Here is a 16,319-nt window from a genome sequence, read left to right as displayed (position 1 = left end):
CTCAATAGCATAACTTATTTGCATATGCCACACCCCCTGACATCACCGGACGTGTGTCAGAAGGCAACACCCACCGCTCAGGTTCCACTGGACTGTTTTGGATTGCTAGCTATTGGGGAGGGGGGACATGCAACTTGCCTGGCTGCTTCTTACTCTGAGGGCTGCTGGGAGCACGGGGTGGGGCCTGTTGCATGTGCCTGCCCCCTGGGCTCTTTACTGCCGGAGCTCCACTCCTGTGCGATCCTGCAGGAAATGACCCCTGACTGAGGGGAGAAATTCAAAGCTGATCTAGTCAACAGCAAGTCCCATTTTATTCAGTGCAACTGATTGTTCTTGAGATTACACTTAGGTCACTGGAATACATTAAACTAGGGGAGAAATCCTAATTATCTTTCAACAATTGGGGCGGGGGGAACACACAGTATAAGCAAATCAATAAAGATTTTTTTAAAAAAAAAAAAGAACAGCTATTCTTGGGCTGGTCCTAGAGTTGCCAGATCCCCCTTGGCCACCAGCAGGGGATGGGGGGAGAATAGGGTTGCCAGAACCAGGTTGGGAACCTCCTAGTGGTTTGAGGATGGAGACTGGGAAGGGAAAGGACCTTAGTGGGCAGCCCCGTAGCTAATGAGTTTTGGGGGAAGGGGCCGGGGGGCCACCAGCCAATCAAAGTTAATTAAATTAACTTCGATTTAGTTGCTGGGACTCCTAAGGCAGCCCCGGCTGCGACCAAGGGGGGAGGAGCACGCCGCCACCAACAGCAGGGACAGCCCTGGCACTGCGAACGAGCCCTCGGGTCTTGCGGGTGTGCCGAGGAGCTCTCTCTCGCTCTCTCTCCACTTCTCTCGGCAACTGGCCACCAGCGAGCGCCCTGCCAAGCTTCTCCCCCTCCCTCCCTCTCGGGGTGGACTTGGACAGACTAAGAGGCCCGCCAGGCCCGCTGCTGCTGACTCCGCCGGACAGCCGCCAGTGCCTCCTGCTTTGCGCGGCACTCCCGGATCACTGAGGGGTTGTTCTTTTTTCCTTCTTTGAGGGTCGAGGTGTGTGGGGCGGCAGGGGCGGGAGGGCAGGTCTGGCCCAGAGAAAGTGGAGGAGTTTTTTCCATCCGCTTTTCGTTGCACGACGGGTCGTCTGCAGCCCAGTTGGGAAACGTCGGCTCAGCACTTAATTTTTTTAATTATTATTATTTTTGAGGGAGGCAGGCACCTAGGAGCAGCAGCAGGCAGCGCAGAGTCACCAGCTGTTGGTCTGAGGGCAGCGACAGAGGGGGGGGAGCCGAGGATTGGAGAGGGGCCCATAAAAACCACGGGGGCACTACAGGCCTGTTAGTGGGGTACAATGCCATAGATTCCACCCTCCAAAGCATCTATTTTCTCCAGAGGAACTGATCTCTGTAGTCTGGAGATAAGCAGTAATTCTGGGGGGTCCCCAGGTCCCTCCTGGAGGCTGGCATCCCTAGCTGGTCCTAGACACAGCAGCTGGCTCATTTGAAGGCACAGGCTGCAAGCCATGGACTAAGAGCCAAAACATCAATGGCTCTTGCTCTTTGGTTCAAGCCCAGTCCTTTGCGAAAAGGGGGGGGCAGACTTAACCCAAGCTAAATTTAATTAAGTACCTAAAGGTTAAGAAGATATGAATATATAGATCCAATGATTTTGTTAGTTAAATTTAACAGACTCATTGGGCTTATGTATTCATATCTTCTTAACCTTAAATACTTATGTCCAGACCAGTCCTAAAGAGTCTGCTCAGAATCTTACTCAACCCTTTCCAATGGGGCTTACTCCCAGAAAAGTGTTCTTAGGATTGCACTGTAAAGGTCACATAGTGGTCAAGCATATACAGTTGGAATACATTTTATGAATCAAAAGACTGAAGTATATAATATACATATGAATTGGAAAGAGGCATAGGGATGGGAACAACATCAATGTTGGTAAATAATCATTCAGGTGGGTAGCCGTGTTGATCTGAAGCAGCAGAACAAAGTTTGAGTCCAATGGTACCTTTGAGTCCAATGGTCTTAAAGGTGCCATTGAACTCAAACTTTGTTCTGGTAAATAATCATGCTATTTCAGCTGAGTGGAGATGCTAATTAATCTGCTGCTCTCGTCCAGATTTTTCTGGGTGATTCAGACCAGCTGTGACCAAAATTATGAACACTGAGTTGTGTTTTCAGTCAGTAGTAGCATAGCTGACACACACATTCTTGCTGTGGGCCAGGCATACTCTTCTAATTATATAGCCCATTCCTGTGGCATGGAACTGGGTATTAATTTAGTTGAAACACACACTACTTATGTAAGGGAAATTAGTCCTACCTATTTCTATGACTGCACCCATGTTTATTTGCACCTTAGTCTTCAGGTCACTCCCACTTCTCTCTTTTTTCTCTTGCATTGTTGTGACATAACCTTAGCTGATGAGTTCTGCTGGGCGGGGAAAGCTTTTGGTTTTGTTCATTGTACACAACAGCTAGAGCTTGACGTATATACATACAAACAATGAGTACAAAAGGAATTAGCACATTGTTGAAGGGACTTTTTAAGAACTGGTGAACTGTGCTTATGTCTCAGTTTCCTATGGAAATATTATTTTTTTTTAATTTATTTATTTAGACATTTTTACCCCGCCCTCCCCGCTAGCAGGCTCAGGGCGGCTTACAAGGGGCATGCGCCCATACATAAACCAGATAAAACAATAAATCATGAATAATAACAACAGTAACAATAATAAAGTGCTTTTTGTAAACAAGATGGTCTTGAGTGGTTTTGATGGCATCTTCAAATCCTCCCCATTGGGATGACACTGTTCGGCAGATAGTTCAAGCCAATCCCACATTGTCAGTGCCACGCGATTTGTGGCGGAACTTCCAAGGGCGATTCCTAATCCCAATGATATTGCCACCATTGGTGGTGGTGGCAGCGGCGGCCCCTATGCAAAAGCCTGGCGGAAGAGCTCCGTCTTGCAGGCCCTGCGGAACTGCATAAGGTCCCGCAGGGCCCTGATCTCCTCCGGGAGCTCGTTCCACCAGGTAGGGGCCGCCACTGAGAAGGATCTAGCCCTGGTCGCAGCAAGCTTTACCTCCCGGGGGCCTGGGATCACCAGGCGATGTTGGGTCCCCAGCCGAAGTGCTCTGGGGGGTATATGTGGGGATTATAAAGCCTCAAAACCTGAAAATCTTTTCCACCCATTAGTTGAGAAACCTCAAAGTCAAATTAACCATGTCCTCACAGAGCTCTGGGGTGCACACATGCAATGATTCAGCATTTCTTCCTGCCATGTGATGCTCTTTCACAGCCCACACTAATTCTGTGGCTAGTCAGTGTTACTGGTTTCGGAAACAGGTCAAAAAGAACGGTCAAAGAGAAACAGATACATTTTGCCAAGGTCTGGGCAGCAAGCCCATTGCCACAATAGGATCTATTTATATTTGATCTCTGAAATGAAATAGAAATTTGTCTTTCATGACTCATGAGACTGAGTTTAAGAGATGGGATTGGGCAGTGGGTATGACAAGTTCTGTTGGGCCCAGAGAAATTATGTGGGCAGTCTGAAAGGCATAATCCACAGAATGTGAATTCTTCAATGCAGAAATGCCATGCAACATGGCACTTTTATTTCAGAGTACAGTTGTATTTTATACTTAATTGTATTTTGTACTTGAAACATCAAGTTAAAAACTCGTGTTGAGGTTTAGTCTAATTAGTCCATTGAGCTGTGGCCTTTCTCCTTCAGTAAGAATTTAAGGGTATCTGTCTCTTCCCTGTTATCGGTACATTAAAAAAATTTCACAACTTTTTTTTAATTAATTATTTTCTCAAGAAAAAAAAGGTGGGAATACAGAAGGGAAGAAGGGGAAGGGGAGAATATAGATTCATCAAGTTTGTTAAATATTATTAATTTACGTACAAGTAAAATCAAATGTATTACCAAATGTATTACATAATTCAAATATAGACACAATTAACAAAGCATCAGTATTACAGAATTTTGGGTAAGATTCTCTCTCTCCTAAACGCTCCTAAAATTAGCAGTAATATAGTAATGATAAAAGAGAGTACATCTTTAACAATTCAACATACTATACTAAAAACCTAAATATTGTCTTAATTGTTTATTTAAATCTGAATTTTATTCTTACTGGTTATTTAAATACTAGTGGAGTACAAAATAGACTATTAAAATTATAATCAACAAGAGGCGACCCGCAACAAAATGTTGCATAATAGGTTGTGGCCCTACCATAGTTTTCGTTCCCCCACCTTTGTTTCCCTCTCCCACCTTGGTTGTCAAAGTTCCCTCCTCTGTATTTCTGCATGCACCTTTTATCTACCAATCTTCCCTCACCTCCCCTTCTCCTCTCACCCCTTGTATGTCTCACCCGCTCTTACCCCCGCCCTTCTCAGACACTGTCCTTTCCCCCCCCTCAGTCTGCCCCTCTCTTTCTCCCCACTACTTCTCTACCTCCCGTCCCCCCTCTTCCTCTTCCTCTCCCCCTCCTTCAGACAACTCTTGGACAATATCCTGTTCTTTTTCTTTCTTTCCCCCCAACAGACAATCCCCTATTCTTTCTCTGTCTCTCTCTCCCTTCACCCCACTTCTTTCTGTTTCTGGTGAGGGAGGGGGGCCTACGCAGGCTTTGCCTCCTTGGGCCATGCCTTGCTCCGTCCATCGCTCTCGCTTCAGGGCAATAACCACCACCACCCCGCATTTGCCGTATGTGGGAGGGGAAAAAAAACAAGCCCCCTGCAACTCATTCCCCCTCCAGGAGAACAAGCAGGGCCCACCCGAGATAAGGGGGGCTCCAAAAGAGCGGAGGAGAAGCAGGCAGCTCCGGAGTGATCCAAAAGCTGCTCCCCATCTCAGCGCCGTTACTGGAAAACCCCAATCTTTCATTAGGACTTCTGATCCAATCTGAAATCCTAACTAGCTTGGTAGTATAATTTAATGTTAGGTATTGGCAGACCACCTCTTTTCTTCTCGTCCTGCAGTACTTTAAATCTTATTCTTGGTTTCTTATTGTTCCATACATATTAATTTATTTGTCTTTGTCAGTCACTCAAAGTCTTTTCAGGAATTGAAATTGGAATAATCTGTAACAAAAAAAACTAAAAAACCTTTCAATAATGTATCTTGGACTTTTCTACAAAAAACATTGCAATATTTCAAGTGTGGTTCCAGACTTTTGAATTGAATACAGAATATCTACACTAAACAACATGCAAAAATTTTAATCAATGGGGTTTTGACAAATGAATTTAGAATATAAACAGGAACCTGTCAAGGATGTCCACTCTCTCCACTTCTCTTCATTTTCGTCTGTTGGAAATCTTTGTTTCTAAAATTAGTCAAGATTCCAGAATTGCAGGATTAAAAGAAGGAAAGGAGTTTAAACTAAAGAGTTATGCAGATGACGTGGTCCTTACAATTTCAAACCCCCTACGATCTTTCCAACATGTAATGGAGCAAATTGACAAGTTTGGATACTTTTCAGGTTATAAAAACAACACGAAGAAAACCAAGATTATTTTAAGATTTTTAACTACTCCAGAAAAGGAATTTCAGGATGTGACATAACAATCCAGTCAAATATTTAGGAATATATCTCACAGTACAAAATGATACACTATTTAAGGTCTTACAAAAAGATTTTGAAAGATAGTCCAAATTACAACTGTTCTGGCTATAAAAATGAATGTTCTACCAAAGTTTTCCACAACTTGAAGGATGGAAGTTGTATTTTATCATGGGAAATCAGAAACTCTTGGTCCAGATGTAGATAGGGTTACTCCAGCTTGGGAAGTTCTTGGAAATTTGTAGGCAGTGCCTAGGATTTGTGGTGGAGAGGGAGCTCAGCTTAGATGTGATGTGACATCCTGTAGTGTCATATCCTGGCCAAATGTCAGTTCCTCCAACTCCTTCCTCTACGGTCATTTCCTCCCACCAAAATTCAATGTTTAAATGTAAATTTACCATATTATATCATTTCCCCCTGCCTTTTCTACCGCTTTACCTCAGTTATAGGCTTCTGTATGCATGCGTCTATATGTCATACTATCCCTTTTATAATATGTATGAAGTTCGAGCCACAGTATTGCGATGGACCAGTTACCGCTGAACAGGGACTTTGTGTTACATCTAATATGCCATCTAAATTCATCCGATGGATTAACCACTGAGCACTTTATTGTAACATACTGCTGTTTTTATTTGTTTTATATGTTTATATGTTGTATATTTGGCACATGGTGCCCTAACTGTGAGCTGCCCTGAGCCCGTTTGTGGGGTAGGGCGGGATAGAAATATAATTAAATAAATAAATAAATAAAAACTTGTCCTGGTATATACAGGTATGTTCCACTCAACCTTTAAAAAAAGCCTTTCAAAAATCATCTACAGGTTTTTCTGAGCATTAAGGAGAAAAATCCACTCTGAAGGCCCATAAGTGGATGACAGCCAACAGCAGTCCCATCCTTCTCTCAATCCCCAGCCACCCTCTGGCTTTAGAGTCTTTACAGGCAACAATCAATCAGTTTCCTCTGTGGTATATCATGGAGTAGCAGAAATCCTATAGTACCCACCCTCTGTAGACAATGTAGGACTTTAATTTCTCCTAGACTTTATCATATAAAGTGCCATTTTGTCCAGGGGAACTAATCTATATAGTCTGAAGATCAGTTATAATTCTGAAAGAACTTTTACCTTACTCCAAATTGAAGTTGGTAACTCTAGCTGTGGCCCAATTTATACACAGACCTTAATATTCCAAACACAAACACAATTACCAAGTGATCTCTATTACAGTAAATTTGAACTCTGAGATTTGAGCAGGCGTCCCCTCCCCAACCTTTTTGAATCTGCGGGCATCTTTGGAATTCTGACAGAGGATGGTAGGCACAGCCACAGAATCGCTGCCACAAGAGCCGTAGATAGCCATAAAATGGCTGCCATAGCTTACCTTCAGTCACATAGTGAAGATCTTTGTGCTGTGGTGGCAGCTGCCATCAAAGCAACACTTTTTAGAATCTGCACAGTCAGCCTCCATGTGGAACCTAGAGATCCCCCAAAATTACAACTCAACTCCAGCCTACAGAGATCAGTTGCTCTGAAGAAAATGGTGGACTGTATGGCATTGTACCCCACTGAGGTCCCCAGTCTCCATCCCCAAATCTACATGAGTTTCCCAACCTGGATCTCACAACCCTATCTCCTGCCAGTGGCCAGCAGGGACCTGGCAACCATGAGAATGGTGAAAGAATGAAATATGTTTATGAGTAAGGAAAAAATAGTTTACCATAGTGGCTCACCTGTCATGGGCAGCCTGGCTCCATAGCCTACCACAGTCCTTGGGAAGTGGGGGGCAGGGATGCAATTTGTGGTTCAAAGCTTCCCACAGTGCCTGGCCCCACCCTTGCATTCCTCTGTAGCATGTTGGCACAGTGGTGCCAGGCCCACCATGAGCAAAAGTGGTCCAAGGAGGAGAGGATGCTCCTGCATGGGCTGGTGGTGGAGCAGGGCCAGCTCTGTTACCACTTGACACTATGCCTTCTGGCACAGAATGTGCCAGCTCTGGGTCCTGCTGTGCACAGAGCTGTCCCTTCTGAAGTGGTTGAAGGACACTTTCAGGACAGCTCAAAGGTGTGCGCATGCCCTTGTGCCTCAGGGCATTTCCAAGCTCTTCACCGCATGTGCCATGCTCATCAACATAGCCATTAGGTGGCAGCTGCTGATCCCCCAACTAGGCTGGGGACATGGGGAATGGGCTGCTGGAGCTGCCACAGGCAGGGCAGAATGTCTGGGCATCACTCAGTAGAAGTGGTTCTGGGAACACATTTTGCATTTGGAACGCTGACATGGAGCACCATCCTCCTAATGGAACCACCCATACCCCAGGATCTTGGAGTGAGGTGAGCCCCCATACCCAAGGTCAGGCTGCCATTCTGCATGGCCCCCAGGGCCCCTGCCCCTATATAATGCATTCCACCAGCTCCACTGCACAGCAGTGATGCAGGGGCAGCATCCATCTCCACAGCTGCACATGCCACAGTCCAGGTTCTCAGCCAAGGAGAGCTCCTCACCAACAGTGAGGAGGGGACCAAGGCTTCCGGGGACTTAGAGGGATCTACAAGGGACTATAACTGACCAGAATATGCAGATTCCAGTGGGCTGACTTTGAGGTTGGGGGCTGTCATCACCATCAGTGCCTCATGAGCCTGGGCCAGCAACAGGTCCAAGGTGTTCACAGAAGGTGTTGCAGCCTCAGACCCAGATGTGATGCACCCCTGCAGCCCTCACTAGTTTGAGCCCCCTCCTTTGCTATTACTGTTGGGTTGTTGATGTTCAAGAGTTCATAGTACAATTGATTGTTTATTTGTGATTTTTTTAATGATTGTGTACTGTGTTGCTTGTGTCACAGGATGGGCCCTACCTCGCCACCCCACCTGGGCCAGCTGCAAACTACATCTGCCTCCCAGGCTCAGCACCCCCTAGGAGTTCTGGGACCTTGTCACAGGGCTCGCGGCTCAAGGGTTGGCAGGGAGGGCTCTGTGCTGGTCTTGCTGCTGCTATGGATAGTTCCGGATGTTGGATGGTCACCAGCATGAGGACAGATCACTGGACAGGTCCCATCTGAGGGAGAAACATATCACTATCCCACAGGGATATGCACCCTGTCTTGGATGAGATTACACTCCCCTTGAAAAGCCAGGTTCACAGCTTAGGACTGCTGCTTGATGCTGTGGTCACTTTAGAAAACCAAGTGGCTGTTGTGACTCAGAGTGTGTCTGCCCAGCTCCAGCTGGTGCAACAACTGTGTCCATTCCTGGGTCTGTCAGATCTCGCCACAGTGATCCATGCCTTAGTTATATCTAGACTGGATTGTAGCAATGTGCTCTGCATAGCCTTGAAGAGTGTTCAGAAGCTATGAGGACCATATTTCACTGGTACTACAGCAATTATGGTGGCTATCAATACGCTTGTGAGTCCAATTCAAAGTGTTACTTTTGCCCTTTAAAGCCCAACATAACTTGGGACCAGAGTATCTGAAGGATCATCTTATCCCATACGCTCCTGTCCATGAATTAAGATTGTGGGGAGATGCCCTCCTGAGTCCTGACTGTCCCACCAGTTAAAGATGCTTGTTCAGTCGGTTCACAAGAGAGGGCCTTTTCTGTGGCCACCTCACCATTTATTTATTTTATTCAATTTATAGCCCACCCTCCCCTGTAAACAGGGCTTAGGGTGGATAACATCATTTGTAAAATATATTATACAGTTAAAATACCAACGATTCAAAATAAGATTCAAATACAATAAATAGAATAAAACACAAGTAGTGCATTTAACTATTAGATGGCGTAAAATCGGGGGGGTAGTTATCTTAAACACTATTTGACAGAAGGAAGGGGAAGGGAAGGGGGGAAAGGAGAAGAAGGGAAGGCCGATCTGAGATGGAAACCCATTGCTACCCTCAACCATAGGCCTAGTGGAACAGCTCTGTTTTACAGGCCCCATGGAACTGCATCAGATTCTGCAGGGACTGGATCTCATCTGGAACAGTGATCCACCAGGTTGGAGCCAGTGCTGAAAAGGCCGTGGCTGTGGTTGAGAACTTTGGGCCAGGGATCACCAGAAGGTACTTATCGCTGGAGCATAATGCTCTTTGGGGGACATCCCAGGAGAGACAGTCCCAAAGATATGCTGGTCCCCAGACCATGTAGGGCTTTGAAGGTTAACACCAAAACCTTGAATCTGATCCGGTATTCAAACCTGGAGCCAGTGCAGCTAGTGAAGCATCAGCTGTATATCGGCTCTGAAGGAAATTCCCATCAGAACATGCGCTGCTGCATTCTGGACCAGTTGCAGTTTCAGGGTCAGTCTCAAAGGTAGCCCTGCATAGAGTGAGTTACAGTAGTCTAATCTGGAGGTGACCGTTGCCTGGATCACTGTGGCGAGGTCAGAGGGAGACAGGAAGGGGGCCAACTCAAACTGCTGCTTTCCCACGTATACAAACCTGCCTCATCCACTCAGCTGAAAGGGCCCACTTTTCCCAAATGGGTACTTAGACAGAACCGTGGAGTGGGGTGTGTGTCATCAGCTACCAATTAACCCCTCCAGTGTAGAAACATCTTCATTCCTTTGCCGTGGGTCATAGTTCCAATGCTCTTAGGCCAAATCCATTTACCTCCGTTGGCCCTTGCTAAGAATCTGACTACTACAAAATATTTGGTGGTTACAGGGCTGTCTTGTGCATAAGTAGCTGTTGTAAAAACACCATTGGCGGCATCATTCTTAATCATGGAAAAACATTCCAGTTTTGCATTCTTGTTTTAAACCACTATCCCTCAGGACATGATGTATAAGTTGTACAGAGACCTGCCTCATAATATGCAGTTTAAAAATAGTTACTGGGGTAATTTTATTTTACCATGTTTGTCACAGAAGCCTATGGGAGGTTTGCCTAATAACAACTAACAGCCTGTGGGAGAATTCCCCCATCCACTCCCCCTCTTCTGTCATTCTTGTTCCTTTGAATGCCAGGCGCACTGCCATTGTAAAGTGAGCAGGATGAGTTACTTGGCCACAGTAACTATTTTGGTGAGTGTGTAGCTTGCCCCAGAGTGCCTTGAAGGGTGGACTGGAACAGCCAGGTGACTGGAACAGCCAGAAAGCTGATGAGTCCTTTTTAGTTCTGCTGCATATTTTTAGTAGCAAAGCCTGCTCAAATGCACTCTGAATCCTTCAGAGTAAGTCTCCTGAAAGGCTAGCAAGACTTTCCATGGCTTTCAGAAAATGGTGACTTTGCTAATAGCATAGATTTGTCTGTATTTCTATAGGACATTTTGCAAATGCAAGAAATTGTCAGGTTCTTTAAAGTAGCCTGTAGTGCTTCACTGACAATACTTGGTGTTTTAAAGATACACTGCTTAAAAGATGGTGAATGCTAAGCTTAGCCAATTTGTTTGTTGTGTGTTTAAGACATTTATTTGAACAATACATTAATGTCCCAGCTCCCATCCACCCAGCGGTTCAAAAGCCCGTTAAAGGGCAAGTAGATAAAATGGGTACCTGCTACTAGAGCGGGGGGGGGGGCCCCCGCCCCTGGCACAGCAGTGATGGTGAAGAGCAGAGAACGGAGAGCGATGAACAGCGGCGACGAAGAAAAAAAAGGCGGCTGGCGAGGCGAGGAGGCAAACGAAGGAGGCCGGACCAACAAGGTGCAGAGGCGGAGCGACACAGCAGGCCGGAGCCTGACTTGGACGGAGGACGCTGCGAGCATGCGCGGAAACACGGAGTGGTCTAGGCCTGGAGGCGGAGTTATGACAGCCAAAAAAAGCAGAACAGCGAAGACCTGCACCGGAGGAGGGTCGCCGCCGGACTGTCCCCTCGCAAAATAAAGAAGATCTGCTACAACAGGATAAAGGTGCCTGGTAGGCTTCTCACCTTCCCCTACATATGTGGCCCTAGATTAGATTGGTTAAATTGGAATTGTAAGCCGCTCAGAGCCCCTAGGGGGTGAGCGGGATAGAAGCTGAAGGAATAAATAAATAAATAAATAAATAAATAAATACTGTAAAGGTAAAGAAATTTGATATATAAGAAAATCAAATACCAGGGTACCCTTCCCGGGCACCACTGTTGGCCGCTCTGGCCATCCCCTCCCAATGGGAGCAGTCGCTGCACTTGCTGAGGCGGGGCTGGTATATGGTACATGCCATAGAGTCCACTGCCCAAAGCAGCCATTGTCTCCAGGAGAACTGATCTTGATCATCTGGAGATCAGTTGTAATAGCTGGGAAATGTTCTGTAGGGGAAATGATGTGCTGTGGCTGGGGAACACGGTGATTTCCGGGAGATCTCCAGGCCCCACGGGGAGATTGGCAACCCCAGTGTACGTTTAGGGGGAGATTGGGAGGTGTATTTTACCTCCAGATACATTCAGTGACTCCCAACAGCAAACAGTTTAGAATGTTGGAGGCGAGAGCCAATCAGACCACATATGCAAACCACCTCTGTGTTCCAACTGGCTATAGGGGAGAGGATGACATGTGGAATGGAGTGAGGCCCAATCAGCCCATATATGCAAATAACCTTGAAAGGCTGGCCCAAACAAGTAGAAGGTGACTCATCAGGATCACAGCTAGCCTTTTAAATATATTCATTTTCTCTACCATTTCATTATTCATATCTCTTAAGGTTGTTTAAATAACAGTTTAATTCATAATTAACCATTCTGAAATGCAGCAGTAAAATACACAATAGAAGAAAAAAGTAGCAGTAGGAGAAAAAACATTTCACAGGGCAGCAAAGTATTAAAGCAAACAGAAAATAGAATAAAATTCAAAACTATTTGGTAGGAGCAAGTAAGATTTTAATGTTTTGAGGTACATTAATCAAAGGGAACATGATTGGGAAAGTTCACTGTTTGGCACTTAGGCTCCACCTCTGCCTTGCGCTCAGTTTGGACCCAGCTGAGCTCTGAGAAGCTCATTAGGAAAACAACTGTGATATAATAGCGAAGTTGTGATTTGGACAGAGAAAAATATTTTTATGTGTCCTGTGTATAACAAATCATTAGTCGATTCCTTTGAAGTACACGGTCTGAAATGTCTTAATGACGGTGCAGCGCTCATTAAACCATTTCACTTAAAGTTTCATCAGATGAGACCTTTCACTGAAAAATATATACAAAATTTACATTCATTTTCTAAATTCACAACATGAAAACCTAAAAAAAACCTTTTAGTCTAAAACAGAAAACTAGATTTACTGCAGAGAAATTTAGTCTTTGCAAAATGTATCAAAAGGAGAAACTCACTCTTTCATATTTTCACTGCAACTTAATGCTCTCTCTGTTAATCTAGTTCACACTGTTTTGCTATGAGTGAAGCAGCTGCATGCTGTCCTAAAAAAATCCTCCCTAAACTGCTTCAAGTGCAGACCTCTGATTGAATGTAAGGTGGGTAGCATGGATTTTTTTTTTTGGTATATTTACAGTTCTCACAATCATACACTTTAGATTAGTTCATATATAACTACACAATTATTTCATAATGTATCTATATATGTAGAACAATCAAATGAAAGAAAGTAAAACAGCCCCAGTTGTTCTTATAATCATTTAAAGCTATATACCTAATTTAGTACAAATCATACAAACATTCAAAGCTAAATACATGCAATCTGTAACGCTCTGTGCATACAACTGGAATAATGTTTACATCTCTAAGACATTTAAATTAAAGGAAGCAACCCAAATTGAATTCAGTGTTAAGCCCAAAAAGTTCCAATGTATTCAGTTTAAAGATGCACTTTTTCTTGTTTTTGTAGGGATCCAAGTAGATTTTTATCCTTAGGATCTCCCACATATAGAGCAGTGAATCTGAAATAATCTTTTTAATGTCCTTTTTCAAGAAAATGATTAGTAATAGGAGCTTCCTGATTTTTATGTCTAACCCAGGAAATATGTTCCAAAATGTGTACTTTGAGTGGACACACACGATAACCAATGTACATGTTTTGACAGGTACAAACCAAAAGATATACTACGTGTGGTGTAGAACACGTCGCAAAGGAATTTAAAGAAACAATACTATTATGAGGCAGGGTTATTTTCTTCCCTTCAAGTCCCAGTGGACATAAATTGCAGTTTTTGCAAGCAAAAAATTCAACTGGTAAAGCACTAGACTGAAAACTCTTTTTCTTTACATCTGATCTCACTATATGATCCCCTATCCATTTTTCTATAACCTATAAAGGGAGGATTTTTACAACTGGGGATGTCTCTAAGGAGCAACCAATACTTATATATAATTTTCTTAATTCTCATGGCTCATGGGGTATATGTAATGGACCAATTTATAATATTCCCTTTTCTTTTATTTTCTGATTTCCATAAAATGATAGCTCTATCTGTATCTCTAGCTGTCTTATATGCTTGTTCCACTACATCCCATGGATAGCCTCTTGTAGAAAATTGATTAGCCAAAATTTCACTATCCCTAATAAAATTTTCCTCTGTCGTGCTGTTTCGTTTAATCCTCAAAAATTGTTCTGTAGGAATATTCTGTTTTAAATGGGCAGGATGAAAGGACTTATAGTGCAAATAGGTATTTCTATCTGTGGGGTTTTTTTAACTGCTACTGTATTCGTAGTTGTTTTGTAAACTTCTGTGTCAAAGAAAGACACACTCTGCTTATTATATTGTCACGTAAAATTTATATTTTCATCCACTCCATTTAGCCATGTACAAAAGGCACTGTTTCCTCAGATTCATATAATACAAACATGTCATCTATGAACCTATGCCACATCTTAATTGATCTATAGTAGGGATTCTGTACCTCACTGTTAATATAATTCTTTTCCAGAAGAGACATGTATAGGTTGGGTATTGAGGGTACTACTGCACTTCCCATTGCAACCCCTTTTATTTGAAAGTAAAAATTTCATTGAAATGGAAATAATTTTTCTCTAGTACAATTTCCAATAGACTTAATAAAAAATGTGTCGGAGGGTTAGAGTCTGATCTCTGTTCTAAGAAAAATTCCACTAATCTTCTAGCTTCCTCTAAGGGGATACTAGTGTATAATGATGTGACGTCCATTGTCAAAAAGACCGTGTTTGCTGACAACATTAGTCCTTCCACCTTAGAAATAAAGTGTGTGATGTCTTTTATATAGGAAGGATTCTCAGCAATGAAAGGACTCAAAAAATAATCAACAAATTTAGACAATGGTTCCAACAAAGAGTTACTACCTGAAATTATTGGTCTGCTTTTTGGTGGGTGATCTTTTTTGTGTATCTTTGGTAGTATATAAAATATTGGAACCCTTGGGTTGTCATTAGTCATATACACACAAACACACACACACACACACACACACACACACACACATACATGACAAATCTTTGTCTATATATACTCACATATATATAGACATCTTTGTCTATATATCCTGCCATCTCAGCTTTCAATAAAGTCACTCTTATCATATTTGCTATTATATATATACACATACACATACATGACAAATCTTTGTCTATATATCCTGCCATATATATAGACATGTTTGTCTATATATCCTGCCATCTCAGCTTTCAATAAAGTCACTCTTATCATATTTGCTATATGATTAGTTAGATCGTTATCTAACTTCACATAGTTTGTAGTGTCCTCTAGTTGTCTACATGCCTCTGCTGTATAATATGTCTTATTCATGAAAACTATGGCTCTGCCCTTATCGGCTGCTTTTATGATAATGCACTCATCATTTTTAATGACTTGTAAAGCCTTCCTCTCTTCTCTGGATATATTATGCCAACTGCATTGTTGTGTGGAGTCCTCTAAAGTTTTAATATCCGTCAAAACTATTTTTTCAAATGTTTATATAGAGCTATCGCGTATGTTTGGGACAAAAGAAGATTTTCCTCACCACAAAACCAACTTTTTATTGGACATCTCTGTGCATGATTGAAAAATATATTTCTTTAATTATCTAAACCACGACTTCATTATTATATCACGGTTGTTTTCCTAAGAAGCTACAGTCCGTACCGTGATCTCTCTCCTTTCGGCAGAGCTCTGAGAAGCAGTAGGAGACAGGGCTGCTAAATTAATAATGTTAGAAAACTGAAAATAAAAGATTGGAGAAAAAAAGGAAAAACAATAAAAACATGCCCTTTGGGGCAGTTAAAAAAAAAGAAAAGAAGGGACCTCTTCTTCAGCTGGTGAACAGGTATCCTTTCACACCAAGGAACCATCTCTGGGCAGGGAAGGAGGGGGACTCTTGGTAGTTGGTGATTTGATCCTTAGGCAAACCCACATACTGACCGTATAGTGACTTGCCTGCCTGGTGCAAAGGTAGCGGACATTACACATGTTCTAGATAGGCTGGTAGACAGTTCTGGGGATGAGCCAGTGGTCGTGGTACATGTTGGCACCAACGATGTGAGGAAATGCAGTCTTGAGGTCCTGGAGGAAAAATTTAGGCTGCTAGGCAGGAAACTCAAGGCCAGGACCTCCAAGGTAGTCTTCTCAGAACTGCTACCTGTTCCACACACAGGGCCGGAGAGACAGGCACAGATCAGGAGTCTCAATGCAGGGATGAGACGATGGTGTATGGGGGAAGGGTTCACATTTGATCGGCACTGGGGTGCTTTTTGGAACAAGAGGGAGCTGTACAAAAGAGATGGTCTCCACTTGTCCCGAGAAGGAACCAGGCTGCTGGTGCTTAAGATCAAAAAGGTGGCAGAGCAGTTTTAAAAACTGAATGTTGGGGGAAAGCCAATTGAGGGAGATGAAAAGGCTCTGGTTTGGGA

This window comes from Gekko japonicus, unplaced genomic scaffold, assembly GCF_001447785.1.
Source record: "Gekko japonicus isolate JY-2015 unplaced genomic scaffold, Gekko_japonicus_V1.1 scaffold3765, whole genome shotgun sequence".
Taxonomy (NCBI): Eukaryota; Metazoa; Chordata; class Lepidosauria; order Squamata; family Gekkonidae; genus Gekko; species Gekko japonicus.
This window is presented reverse-complemented; position numbering follows the sequence as displayed.